Source organism: Macadamia integrifolia, chromosome 12 (assembly GCF_013358625.1).
Source record: "Macadamia integrifolia cultivar HAES 741 chromosome 12, SCU_Mint_v3, whole genome shotgun sequence".
In the NCBI taxonomy this organism is placed as follows: domain Eukaryota; kingdom Viridiplantae; phylum Streptophyta; class Magnoliopsida; order Proteales; family Proteaceae; genus Macadamia; species Macadamia integrifolia.
Window position 1 is genome coordinate 22,684,277 of NC_056568.1, and position 12,285 is coordinate 22,696,561.

Here is a 12,285-nt window from a genome sequence, read left to right on the forward strand (position 1 = left end):
GGTATTCTCAGACGCTAACATTCCAAAAGGGGGCGACAAGGCATTTTATATCACGGTGGATTGCCTAGACAAAACTATTCTTCAGGTCCTCATCGACAACGGGTCGGCCTTGAACATCTTGCCTTTAAGATGAACCAGCAGCATTGGCATCAACATGAGTGAAATGAAAGCAACAGGCCAAACCATAAGGGCCTATGATAACACCAAGAGGGAAATTCTGGGAATACTCACCTTGGCTATGATGATCGGCCCAGTGAAATTTAACATTAACTTCCAAGTCATTGATATACCGGCTTCCTTCAACATGCTATTGGGGAGGTCGTGGTTACATCATGCTAAGGCTGTGTCATCTAGCCTCCACCAGAAATTCAAGTACATACATGAAGGAAAAGTGATTTTCATCTTAGGGGACCCAAAAGTAGTTAATACTGTGGCCAGTATAAAGAAAGGGGAAGAGAGACAGAAGAGGTCCGCCTCGGCGGATTTGAGATAGAAGGCACTTGTGTCGTGATTGCAAAAGGGGTAGTCAAAACAAACACCCTTGTTGACTATAAGGCAACATTGAGCCCTCCTGTGGGCCAAATGATGAAGAACATGAAGTACTTCCCTGGTATGGGATTAGGAAAGTATGTTCAAGGTGTATCCAAGTTACTAACCCCAGTTGTCAACAAGGGCAAGAATGGATTGGGGTATGTTTCTCCAAGTAAGGCCAAGGCCAAGATATTGAAGATGACTAGAAAAATATCCGCCACTTACTACCCCACTCTTAATGGGTACTTTGTAAGAGAAGGAGAAGATTTTCCATTCTGTGGAAATGTCGAGCCATGGTTTGATGAGACCGCTGCCAAAATGCAACCAGGATTCAAAGTGTTCTTCCCGGATGAGTTCGACTAGGTGACATATGAAGTAGAACAGTTGCAAGTTCAGAAGAGTGATCAAGAGAGTTGTATTACTGGAATAATTGAAGTTTCCTGCATTAAGAGTGGGTCTTCCAGTAGCAATCCCGCAACTTTGATCCGGTCAAAAGAGCCACAAGCCCTAGGATTCTTCTGAAATGGGAATGGGAAGAGAAGATAAAGCTCACCTGGAGTCTACCTTTTCCTAATGATCTGAAGATTCACATCTGCTCTCTTCTACAAGACCCTCGAGCACAAGAGCTTCATGACCTCAAACCAAGGCCGTTTAGGGGAAGAAGTGTTTTTTCCAAGAAAAGAAGTGCTCAGAGGATGATGGTTTGCATGTATTATGCTAGAACCAATTGTAATGGGAGATCCCATGAAGGCGATCAAAGATGTGATCAGGGAGTGGGGATGGCTTCACTTAACAGGATGATAAAGCTGGACTACATAGAAGATGACTTCAGCAAGTTTGGTTTCAGAGACCATAAAATCAAGCAGATGAAGTATGGCCCAAGGGAGAAGCTGGACAAGTACACTGCTGCCATCGAAAAGGTAGCAGTAATCAGCCTGGAAGGCGAAGAAGACGGCCCTTTGCCTCACTTACTCATCCACCAGTCAACCGAACCACTCCTGAACAGGACGAGCATTAGGGAGGAATTCAAGTTCACTCATGCCATTGAGTCAACCAACCAAATTACCACTAGCATCAAGTCGGTCATCGAGTCTATTGATGAAACTTATATTTACAATTCTATCATCAAGTCTTCTGTTTATGAGTCTGTTGTTCCCGTAGAGGAAAGTCAAGAGTCCATGTATGTTTGGTCTATCACTCCTTCATTCATGAATGAAATTTCCTATTCCGAGTATGACTTGCCTCCTTTTTCCGATGATGATCTAAATGAATATCAAAACTTAATAAAACAATGCAAACCAAAGAAAGACCAACCCATCCATGAGGATACCTAGGTTATTAATTTGGGAACTGACCAATGCCCTCGAGAGGTAAAAATTGGTATCACTCTAGAAGATGAAGAAGCAAAACAGATTATCAGCTTACTAAAGGAATTTGCAGAAGTCTTTGCCTGGTCGTATGAAGATATGCATGGAATTGACCCTAACATTATACAGCATCATTTGCCGACTTACCCTGGGGCAAAGCCCGTCAAGTAAAAGCTCAAAAGGATGCGTCCCGAATGAAGTGAGAAGATTAGAGAAGAAGTCATGAAGCAATGGAATGTGGATTTCTTACAAGTGGTCAAGGATTAAAGTATCGGTATCGGTCGCCGTATCAGTCGGTCAAAATTAAGATACGTATCGGAGGGTATCATATCATATCGGAGATACGCTAAGATACGCTAAAGATACGCACATAAATGGATAGGGAACACATTTTTATACACTTTTGCATAAAAAAAAAGTTAAAAAAAGTTATATATAACATGTAGAATGCATAAATACTTAAGTGGAGGGTATCGTATTGATAGACAAATATATTGAGTTGAAAATGTTCAAAATGATGAGGGTATGGTATTGATAGACAAATATATTTTTTTGAGAAAAATCAAAATTTTCCATGGAAGTTGTAGAACACTTGTTTTTACATAACATATAAAAAATCTAAACATTTTTAATCATTGAGCATGAGTAGATCTAAGAAATTTGAAATAAATTGAAACCCTCATTTTCTCTTGAAAAAAGTTTGTAAATCCTTATAAATCCAATGATTTCATGTAATAATGATGCACAAAATGTGATTCTAAGTATGATGAACTAGGGGTGTCAATTCGTGGCCCGAACCGACTAAACCGATCGGGACCGACCGTTTATAGACCGGTCCAGCCCGGACCGTTTATAGACCGGTCCAGCCCGGACCGTTTATTAAACGTGTCGGGCTTGAGCCCGGCCCGTTTATAAACGGTCGGTCTTGGTTTTGCTACTTGGACCATCGGGCGCCCAACCGAGACCGACCGTTTAACACCCGATCGAGACCGGCCTATTGTGCACTGGCCTAGCCCGACCCTTTAATGATTGTAGAATACCTATTTTACCCCCCAAATTAGAAAGTAAAAACTAAAAAGTAAAAACATGTTCATATTTTTAATAATGGTTATATTTGGTATCATTTATTAATTTATTGTCATTTTTTTGGGTTTGCATGAGTGGGCCGGAATATAAGAGCACATTTTAAAGAGGGTCCGTTTAAAAACTGGTTAAAGCCCGTTTAACATTAAACATGTCCGTAGCCCAATTAAGGCCCGACTAAAGCCCGATTAAGGTGGCCCGATTATAGCCCGAGGCCGACCGACCGAATATAAAGTGTACCATGCCCTCAATAACTAAGCCCGATTAGTTAAATGGGCGGACACGGTGTAGCCTTTGAAAGTCTTTAAGCCCGATTAAGCCCGATCGAAACCGAACCGACCCGACCGGTTGACACCCCTATGATGAACCTTAGATTTGTAAAAAAAACTTGAAAATCTAAGGTTAAAGTTGAAAAAAGTGAGTAAAGATTCAAGAACTTACTATTCAAATTTTTCAACTTTCAAGTTCAAGGTTCTTCTTGGACTATGTTTTTCTCCTTCTTTGAACCATTCACTTCGACAATGTTTCTTTCAATCTACCATTTGAGTCTCCAAAAAGGTGTGTGAATCAAAGGGGAAGAAAGAAGAGAAATATAGAAAACTATTGGTGAGAGTTTGAAGTGTTTGTTTCAAACAATAAAAGGCACATTCACGGGAATTTTCATATTTTCAGTCGATACGTACCAATACGGTACCGATACAGTACGACACGGCTCGATACTACACGATACGGTCGATACATACCGATACGTACCGATACTCTCGGGAATTTCCAGATTTTCAAAAGTTCGTATCGTACGTATCGGTACCGATACGATACGATACGCACGATACAGCGATACGTAAAAGGGGGCCCAAAATTCCCCGTAGCGTATCGGTATGTATCGTGCCGATGCCTACCGATACGGATACGTATCGGTCGATACGGCACGATACGCACCGATACTTAAAACCATGCAAGTGGTAGAGTACCCCCGATGGTTGGCCAACATTGTACCAGTTCCAAATAAAGATGGAAGAGTAAGTATGTGTGTGGATTTTTGAGATCTCAACAAAGTGAGCCTAAAAGATGATTTCTCATTAACTCATATTGATGTATTGGTCGACAGAACCGTAGGGCACGCCTTGCTATCTCAGGATATAATCAAGTGAGTATGCACCCACAGGATCGTGAGAAGACAGCCTTCACCACTCAATGGGGTACTTATTGCTACAAGGTCATGCCTTTCAGATTAAAGAATGCCAGGGCAACTATCAGAGAGTAACGACAGCCATCCTACATGACATGATACACAAGGATGTGGAGGTCTATCTGGATGTTATGATTTTGAAGTCAAGAGATCAATCATGGCACATTCCTGTATTGAGACATTTCTTTGAAAGGATCAAGAAGTACCAGCTAAGGTTGAACCCCTAGAAGTGTGTGTTCGGGCAACGGCGGGGAAGTTGTTGGGTTTCTTGGTGAGCGAAAGAGGCATCGAAGTGAACCCCATCAAGATCAAGGAAATTCAAGAAATTCTTGCACCTCGCACAGAGAAGCAAATTAGAGGGTTCTTGGGTCACATCCAGTATATCAGCAGGTTCATAGCCCAGCTGACCAAGACCTGTGAACCAATTTTCAAGTTGCTGAAGAAGGATCAGCCCACAAAATGGAATGATCAATGTCAACAGGCTTTTGACAAGATAAAAGAATATCTTATGAACCTACCAGTGTTGACACCACCAGTGGAAGGAGAACAACTCTTGTTGTATTTGTTAGCTGGAGAAAATTCCATGGGCTCATTGCCAGCTCAGAAAGAAATAGATAAGGGGGCAAAGCACGTCATATATTACCTCAGCAAGAAGTTTCTAGAGTATAAAACATGGTACACATCTCTGGAGAGAACCTGGGCTACATTGATTGGGCCACCAAAAGGTTGCGACATTATATGATAGCATATCCAGTACAATTGATCTCAAGGATGGATCCAATCAAGTATCTCTTCGAGAAACCAAATCTCGTAGGAAGAATGGCTCGTTGGCTGCTATTGTTATCAGAATTTGACATCACTTATGTTGCACAGAAAGCTATCAAGGGGAAGGCTATAGCTGATCATTTGGCTACCTACCCAACAGAAGATGGAAGAGCCCTAGATGATGCTTTTCCAACTGAAAGATTTCAACAATTGAAGAAGAAGATGCATCCAATGAATGGCAATTAGCAGCTAAACAGAAGGGGTGTGGTGCAGGGATTTTGCTTATCACTCCAGATGGCCTTTATCTACCCTAGTCATTCTGCCTTGGTTTTCCATGTACCAATAACATTGCTGAGTATGAAGCATGTGCCTTGGGACTTGAGATAGCCCTAACCATTGGTGTCACACCCCGTTCACACAGAATCGGACTGGTGACCGGGTTAACTCCGGTTAACCCAAACCTGCTAGGATCATCTGATACAGTACCCAACCACAGCATACACACATCTAAAATAAATGTTCAAAAGTTCAGCGGAAGACTTAATTTACCTGTAAATATCTCAATATACTTGATACCCAAATTGTAGTATATAGATAAATACATGTGGGCCCGTAGGCATGATATTTACACAAAAAGAATAACAATTCATGTATCAAGTACACAAAAAGGGGTCATCAAAAGAATCAAAAAGTAAACTCTATACGGTGTCAATACTGCGGTCCGGTAGTATAGCCCTCGCATGCTCAATCCGTGCCACGCTCATACTCCTCGAGGACCCACCAATCCTCGTTGGGGAACTCAACTGTGGGGCCCGACCCTTGATCTTCAGGCGGGTAACATACAGAATCATCTAAAAGAAGTGTACACGTGGGATGAGCTCACTAACTCAGTAAGTGAAAAGAAGGACCACACAACAATCCACACAACAATCACATCCATATGCACTATATGCTATGCAATTCATTTTAAATCTCATCCACCTAAACAACATTACTAAGTCTTGGGTTTGGTGCTACTACAACCACAGTGTGCGTATGCTCCAGGTACGAGCCGCAAACTCCATCCCGCGATACGCCCATAGGGCTGTAGGAGAAGGCCCACCGTGAGTACTTGGAAAAGTAAAGCATGCCGACTACCGGCTCTCAACATAAAAGTAAATGACAGAAAGTAAAAGGTGCTGACTCCAGCAATTTAAAAGCAGTATGATTGGCCCTCTTGAATATACCACTGAGGTTGCCAACTGGCCTAATGACCATCCGGGCGTATGTTTAACCACCATAGTGACCTGACACCCACGACCACTGCTTCCCCCCAAGTGATAACCCAACACCTCAACCCCTGTTGGAAAGGGTTGTAGCACGGGAAGATGATAATCCTAAACCGCATGCTCCTATATGACATAGTACGATTACATAGTGCCACCGTGTCCTATTCTATGGGCCACCAATACACTCGTTTTCAAGCCGACTATGGCATCTAGTCTAATAATGCATCATGCACAATGATTCCATCATTCATCACATAAGCACGTCGATCAATTAGCATTGAGAAAGTAAACACAACACACATGTCATAATCATGTGAGGATGACTAAGCTACACATAGTTTGCATGATGACATAGCTAGTCTAGATACAATTGAATGATGCCAAACAAGCTTTAAATTAAAAGCAAACGTCCTCTCCCCACTTACTTGTTTTGTACAAAGACTCACGCCCGGTACGGGTGAGATCCGGCGCGAGAAACGTAAATTTTAGTGAACCTATCTTAAGTGAATGGGGTTAGTATTTCACTACTTTGGGGTCAAAACTAACAATATTTGATGACTAAATCATGTTTAGAATCATAAAAGAAGGTTGCACGCCTGTTTCGGGTCCAATCGGACACAAAAATCACGTTGGGGGCCTCTCGGGTGGGTCGGACAGCCCACCGGTCACGACCCACCGGTCATCTCAGGTGGGCGGGGCGGCCCGCCAGTGGGGACCGAGGGTCGGTCCTCTTAGGCGGGTAGGTCAGCCCGTCGGTCGGCCCGTCGGTCATGACCGGAGGGTAGGTCAGCCCGTCGATCGACCCACCGGTCGGCCCACCGGTGGGGACCGAGGGCCTGCCCTCTCAGGAGGGTGCCCTCAAGCGGGTCATTCGGCCCACCGGTCTGAGCCCACCTGAGAGGGCAGAAAAATGCCTTTCTTCCTGAAACTTTTCCCAACCTTTGGGGAATCAAAAGGGGTTTTTCCAATCACATTTTCCACACATTCAAGGTCTTATAAGATGATTATAACCTAGATCTAAGTTAGATTTAAGAATTAGAAGCCATCTTACCTCCTTTGCTCAAGAACTCTATCAAACCCCAAAAATCACTTCTTAGCTCAAGAAATCGCCAATGCTTCTCCAATCTTGTAACCACTTCTTCAAATCCTTCAAAATCAACACATAGACCATCTATTAAACCTTAGATTCACCATCTTAAGGGGGATTTACAAGACCTCAAGGAACTCTACCCAAATCAAGGGTTTTACTTGGGTTTGGTGAAAGTTTAAGAAACATAGCCTTTGCTCACCTCCAATCGTAGATCTCGTGTTGGGGATCACTCTTCCAGTGTCGGAATGGGAAGATCAAACCTTGGCACCGCTTAAATCCATTTCTTCTTCCTCTTCCTTCTCCTTTCTTCTTCTCCGTTCTCTTTTCTCTCTCCTCTTTACTCTTCTCACCAAACTCCTTAATGTAATAAATGAGAAAATGAAAAACATAATAATACTATTTATACCTTTTTAAAACCACTAGTAACCACATGGGTGGGTCACTCAAGTGGGCGGATGCGCCCACCTGTGACCGCCCACCTGAGGGCCAAAAATTGGCCAACAAGTGGGATTTTGATGGAATTCGACTCTCGATATGTATCTCACTCTCGGCACAAGGTATATCATATGTATGCGCTTTAGGATATGACTACATACCAACATTATCCGTATATGGCCTTATGATACGTGCATGTGCACGGCTTGGGTATACCTGTCTCCTCTGGCACTGACTCGGACTTGTCTGGCCAACCTGTGTTTAAAGTCACCCTTGCCATCATGGTCCATAAGGAACCCACCTTAACCCTCTCTGGTTCAGGTCCTGCATGGTTAAACCGGGTCAACTGTGTAATTAGACCGGGTTTAAAAAGTAGGGTATCACATTTACCCCCCCTTTTTGAAAATTTCATGCTCGAAATTGGCGTACCTGGTTGTTCGAAAAGATGAGGATACTTGGCTTGGATTTCATCCTCTTTCTCCCAAGATGCTTCTTCAAGTGAATGATTTGCCCATCGCACCTTCACGAAGGAAATGGAGCGGTTACGAAGGGTTTTCACTTTTCGATCCAAGATTTCAGTTGGTTGTTTTGTATAGGTTATATCAGCTTCTAGATATTCTGGTTCCACGGGTAATACATGATATGGATCATGAACGTATCGCTTCAGAACAGATACATGGAATACGTTACGAATATTCCCAAGAGAAGGTGGCAGAGCAAGCATGTAGGCTACTGAGCCAACCTGAGCTAAGATCTCAAATGGGCCAATGTATCTCGGGCTCAACTTACCCTTTCTATGGAATCTTTGCAAGCCTTTAGTAGGGGAAATCTTGAGAAACACTTTTTCTCCTGCTTGAAACTCAATGTCTTTCCTGCGGTTGTCTGCGTAGCTCTTTTAACGTGACTAAGCTGCCTTAATCCTTTCTCGAATAACATCGACCTTGTCACAAGTCATTTGTATCATTTTAGGTCCTAATATTCGACATTCGCCTAACTCATTCCAATACAGAGGAGTTCTACACTTCCTACCATATAATGCCTCATATGGAGCCATCCCAATTATAGCTTGATAACTGTTGTTATAGGCAAACTCCATAAGGGGTATATATTCTTCCCAACTACCACACATTTCCATTGCACATGCCCTGAGCATGTCTTCTAATATATGTATGGTTTGCTCCGACTGACCATCAGTCTGTGGGTGGAAAGCAGTACTCAAATTCAATTGCTATCCCAAAGCATGCTGGAAACTTTTCCAAAACCTGGAAGTGAACCTTGGGTCCCTATCTGACACAATGCTCACTGGCACTCCATGCAAGCGCACTATGTTATCCATATAAAGTTGTGCTAACTTGGCCATAGAGAACTTGGTCTTGATGGGAATGAAATGAGCAGTCTTAGTAAGCCGATCGACTATCACCCATATTGCATCCATCCCCTTAGGTGTGCATGGTAGTTTGATGACAAAGTCCATTGTAATCCTATCCCACTTCCAGTCTAGTACTGGGAGTGGCTAAAGAGTACCATAAGGTCGATGCCTCTCAGCCTTTACCTTTTAGCATGTAAGACAAGTCGCCACATACAGGGCTATTGTGATTCTCATGCTTGGCCACCAGTAATTTTGTTTACGGTCCTTATACATCTTTGTACTTCCTGGGTGGAGTGAGTACTCGGAGCTATGTGCTTCCCATACTATCTTGTCTTGTATATCCAAATCATCGGGCACACACAACCTACCTCGAAACAATAATGCCCCATCACTGGCTAAAACGAAATCAGGGTCGTTCATTGTTTGATCTTGAATCTTAACTCTGATCCACTGTAATTCGAGATCCAAATGTTGTTTTATTATCACCTCTTGCCTAATAGACGGATGCACCTGTAGAGTTTCCAGGGATACAGTCAACCATTTAAGGTTTTCTAGTTGATGGTCAAGCTCTAAGGTTGCTCCTTCATATAAGAGGGTTTCATCCATTAGCGTTGCTTCTTGTACGAGTGGTGGGCCGACTGCTAAGTATGAGAGTGACACAGTCTGTGCCTTTTGACTCAACACATCTGCCACTACGTTAGCCTTGCCGGGATGATATTGAATGTCACAATCATAATCCTTCATGAGCTCAAGCCATCTCCTCTGCCTCATGTTCAAATCTTTCTGGGTGAAAAAGTACTTAAGGCTCTTGTGATCACTGTATATCTCGCACTTCTCCCCATACAAATAATGTTGCCAAATCTTTAGGGCAAAAATGACTACTGCTAGTTCCAAGTCATGAGTGGGGTAGTTCTTCTAATATTCCTTTAGTTGTCAGGATGCATACGCTATCACCTTACCGCGTTACATGAGAACACAACCCAACCCAACCTTGGAAGCATCAGTGTAGACTGTCATTCCACCTGTGCCTTCAGGGATGGTCAACACAGGGGCCAACACCAACCTTTTCTTCAATTCCTGAAAACTTTTCTCACATTCCTCTACCCATTCAAATTTCACACCCTTTTTGGTTAACTTAGTCACTGGTGCTGAGATCCGAGCAAAATTCTTACTGAAGTGTTGGTAGTATCTAGCCAAACCCAAGAAACTTCTAATTTCAGTAACATTCTTAGGGCTTTCCCATTCTACTACTGCTTTCACCTTATCAGGATCCACCTCGATTCCGGCCTCAGACACTACGTGTCCCAGGAATCCAACTTGCTCAAGCCAAAATTCACATTTACTGTATTTGGCAAACAATTGTTGTTCTCTCAGCCTCTGTAACACCATCCTCAAGTGTTGAGTGTGCTCCTCTTCTGTCTTAGAGTAGATCAAGATGTCATCAATGAAAATAATCACCCATTTATCAAGGACATCGTGAAATACTCGATTCATTAAATCCATGAATGCTGCCGGTGCATTGGTTAACCCAAAAGATAACACTAGGAACTCATAGTGACCATACCGAGTCCTGAACGCTGTCTTGGGTATGTCGTCACTCTTTATCTTGAGCTGATAATAGCCTGATCTAAGGTCCATCTTTGAAAATACCTTTGCACCTTGTAGTTGGTCAAACAAATCATCAATGTGTGGCAAGGGATACCGGTTCTTAATGGTTAGCTTATTCAATTCCCAGTAATCGATGCATATACGCAAACTACCATCCTTCTTCTTAACAAACAATACTGGGGCACCCCAAGGTGAAACACTTGGGCGAATAAACCCCTTCTCCAATAATTCTTGCAACTGCATCTGTAACTCCTTCAATTCGGCTGGTGCCATCCTGTATGGACCTTTAGACACTGAAGCTGCTCCAGGAATCAAGTCTATGGCAAATTCTAACTCTCTATCAAGTGGTAGATGCATCAGATCATCTAGAAAGACGTCGAGAAATTCTTTAACCACCTTTACCTCTTCTAGAGGTGTAACCTTTGCATCAACATCAGGTACCGATGCTAAGTAACCCTGACATCCACTTTCCAACAACTTTACCGCTTGAAGAGCGGAGACGAGGACCTTTCTAGCCCGTTTCATTTTATCTGCTTGGTATACCAATTCTTTTCCCTCATCATCTGTCACCCTAATTAATTTTTCGGCACACACCACATTAACTCGATGGGCTGACAACCAATCCATGCCCAGTATAACGTCAAAATTTTGCATGTTGAATTTAATGAGATGTGCATCCAATTTCTTCCCACTGATTCCCACTGGGCACGGCCCATACACCTCCTTCAACTGTGTAACTTTACCGGTAGGCATACTAACAATCATCCCATGATCTAGTGTCCTGGGTGACATACCAAGTTTCTCAGAAAATCTCTTAGATATGAATGAGTGTGTAGCTCCTGAATCAAATAAGACATAGGCTGGTATACCTGATATAGGTAGAATACCTAGTACAACAATGCATATAAGTACAGTAGATCATCAATATTTAACATAAGGAAAATATTAAATTAAAATGTACCTGCTACCACTTTCGTGCTGGCCTCAGCCTCCTCAGCTGATAAGGCATACATTCTTTTTTGCGGTTGATTCCCCCGAGTTAAGGGAGGTCTGTATATTGAGGGCTGATTGGATGGTAAGGTTAGTCTGACCTGACAGTCTTTAGCATAATGCCCATAGGAGTGGCAATTAAAGCAACGGATCTGTGACGCCGAGACTGGGGCAGGGCCCCTTTGTACCTGACCTGACGTAGATGAGGGATGAGGTGGCCTTGTGACTGTAGGCGCCGTACTAGCATTTGGGCAAAAAGATGTAGAGCCCGAACCACCAGCTGGTCGAGGAAGGTAGCCAGGTCACCTATAGGGCTGTCTATATGTAGGCCCAGAACTATACGACCCACGGTATACCTTGGATGAGTTACCCATGTCAGGAAATGAATTAGTCCTCTTCCACAATCCAGGTGTGAGGGATTGTTCTTCCTTCTGCTTATCTTCCATGGTTTTAGCCTTTTGCACAATCTGGCCATAATCTGTCAAATCTAAGACCTCGAGCACTGACCCAATAGATGCCTTTAATCCCTTCAGAAGTCTTGCAGCCTTTTCTTCAGCTGACCTCATATTCCTAGGGGTAAAATGGAACAA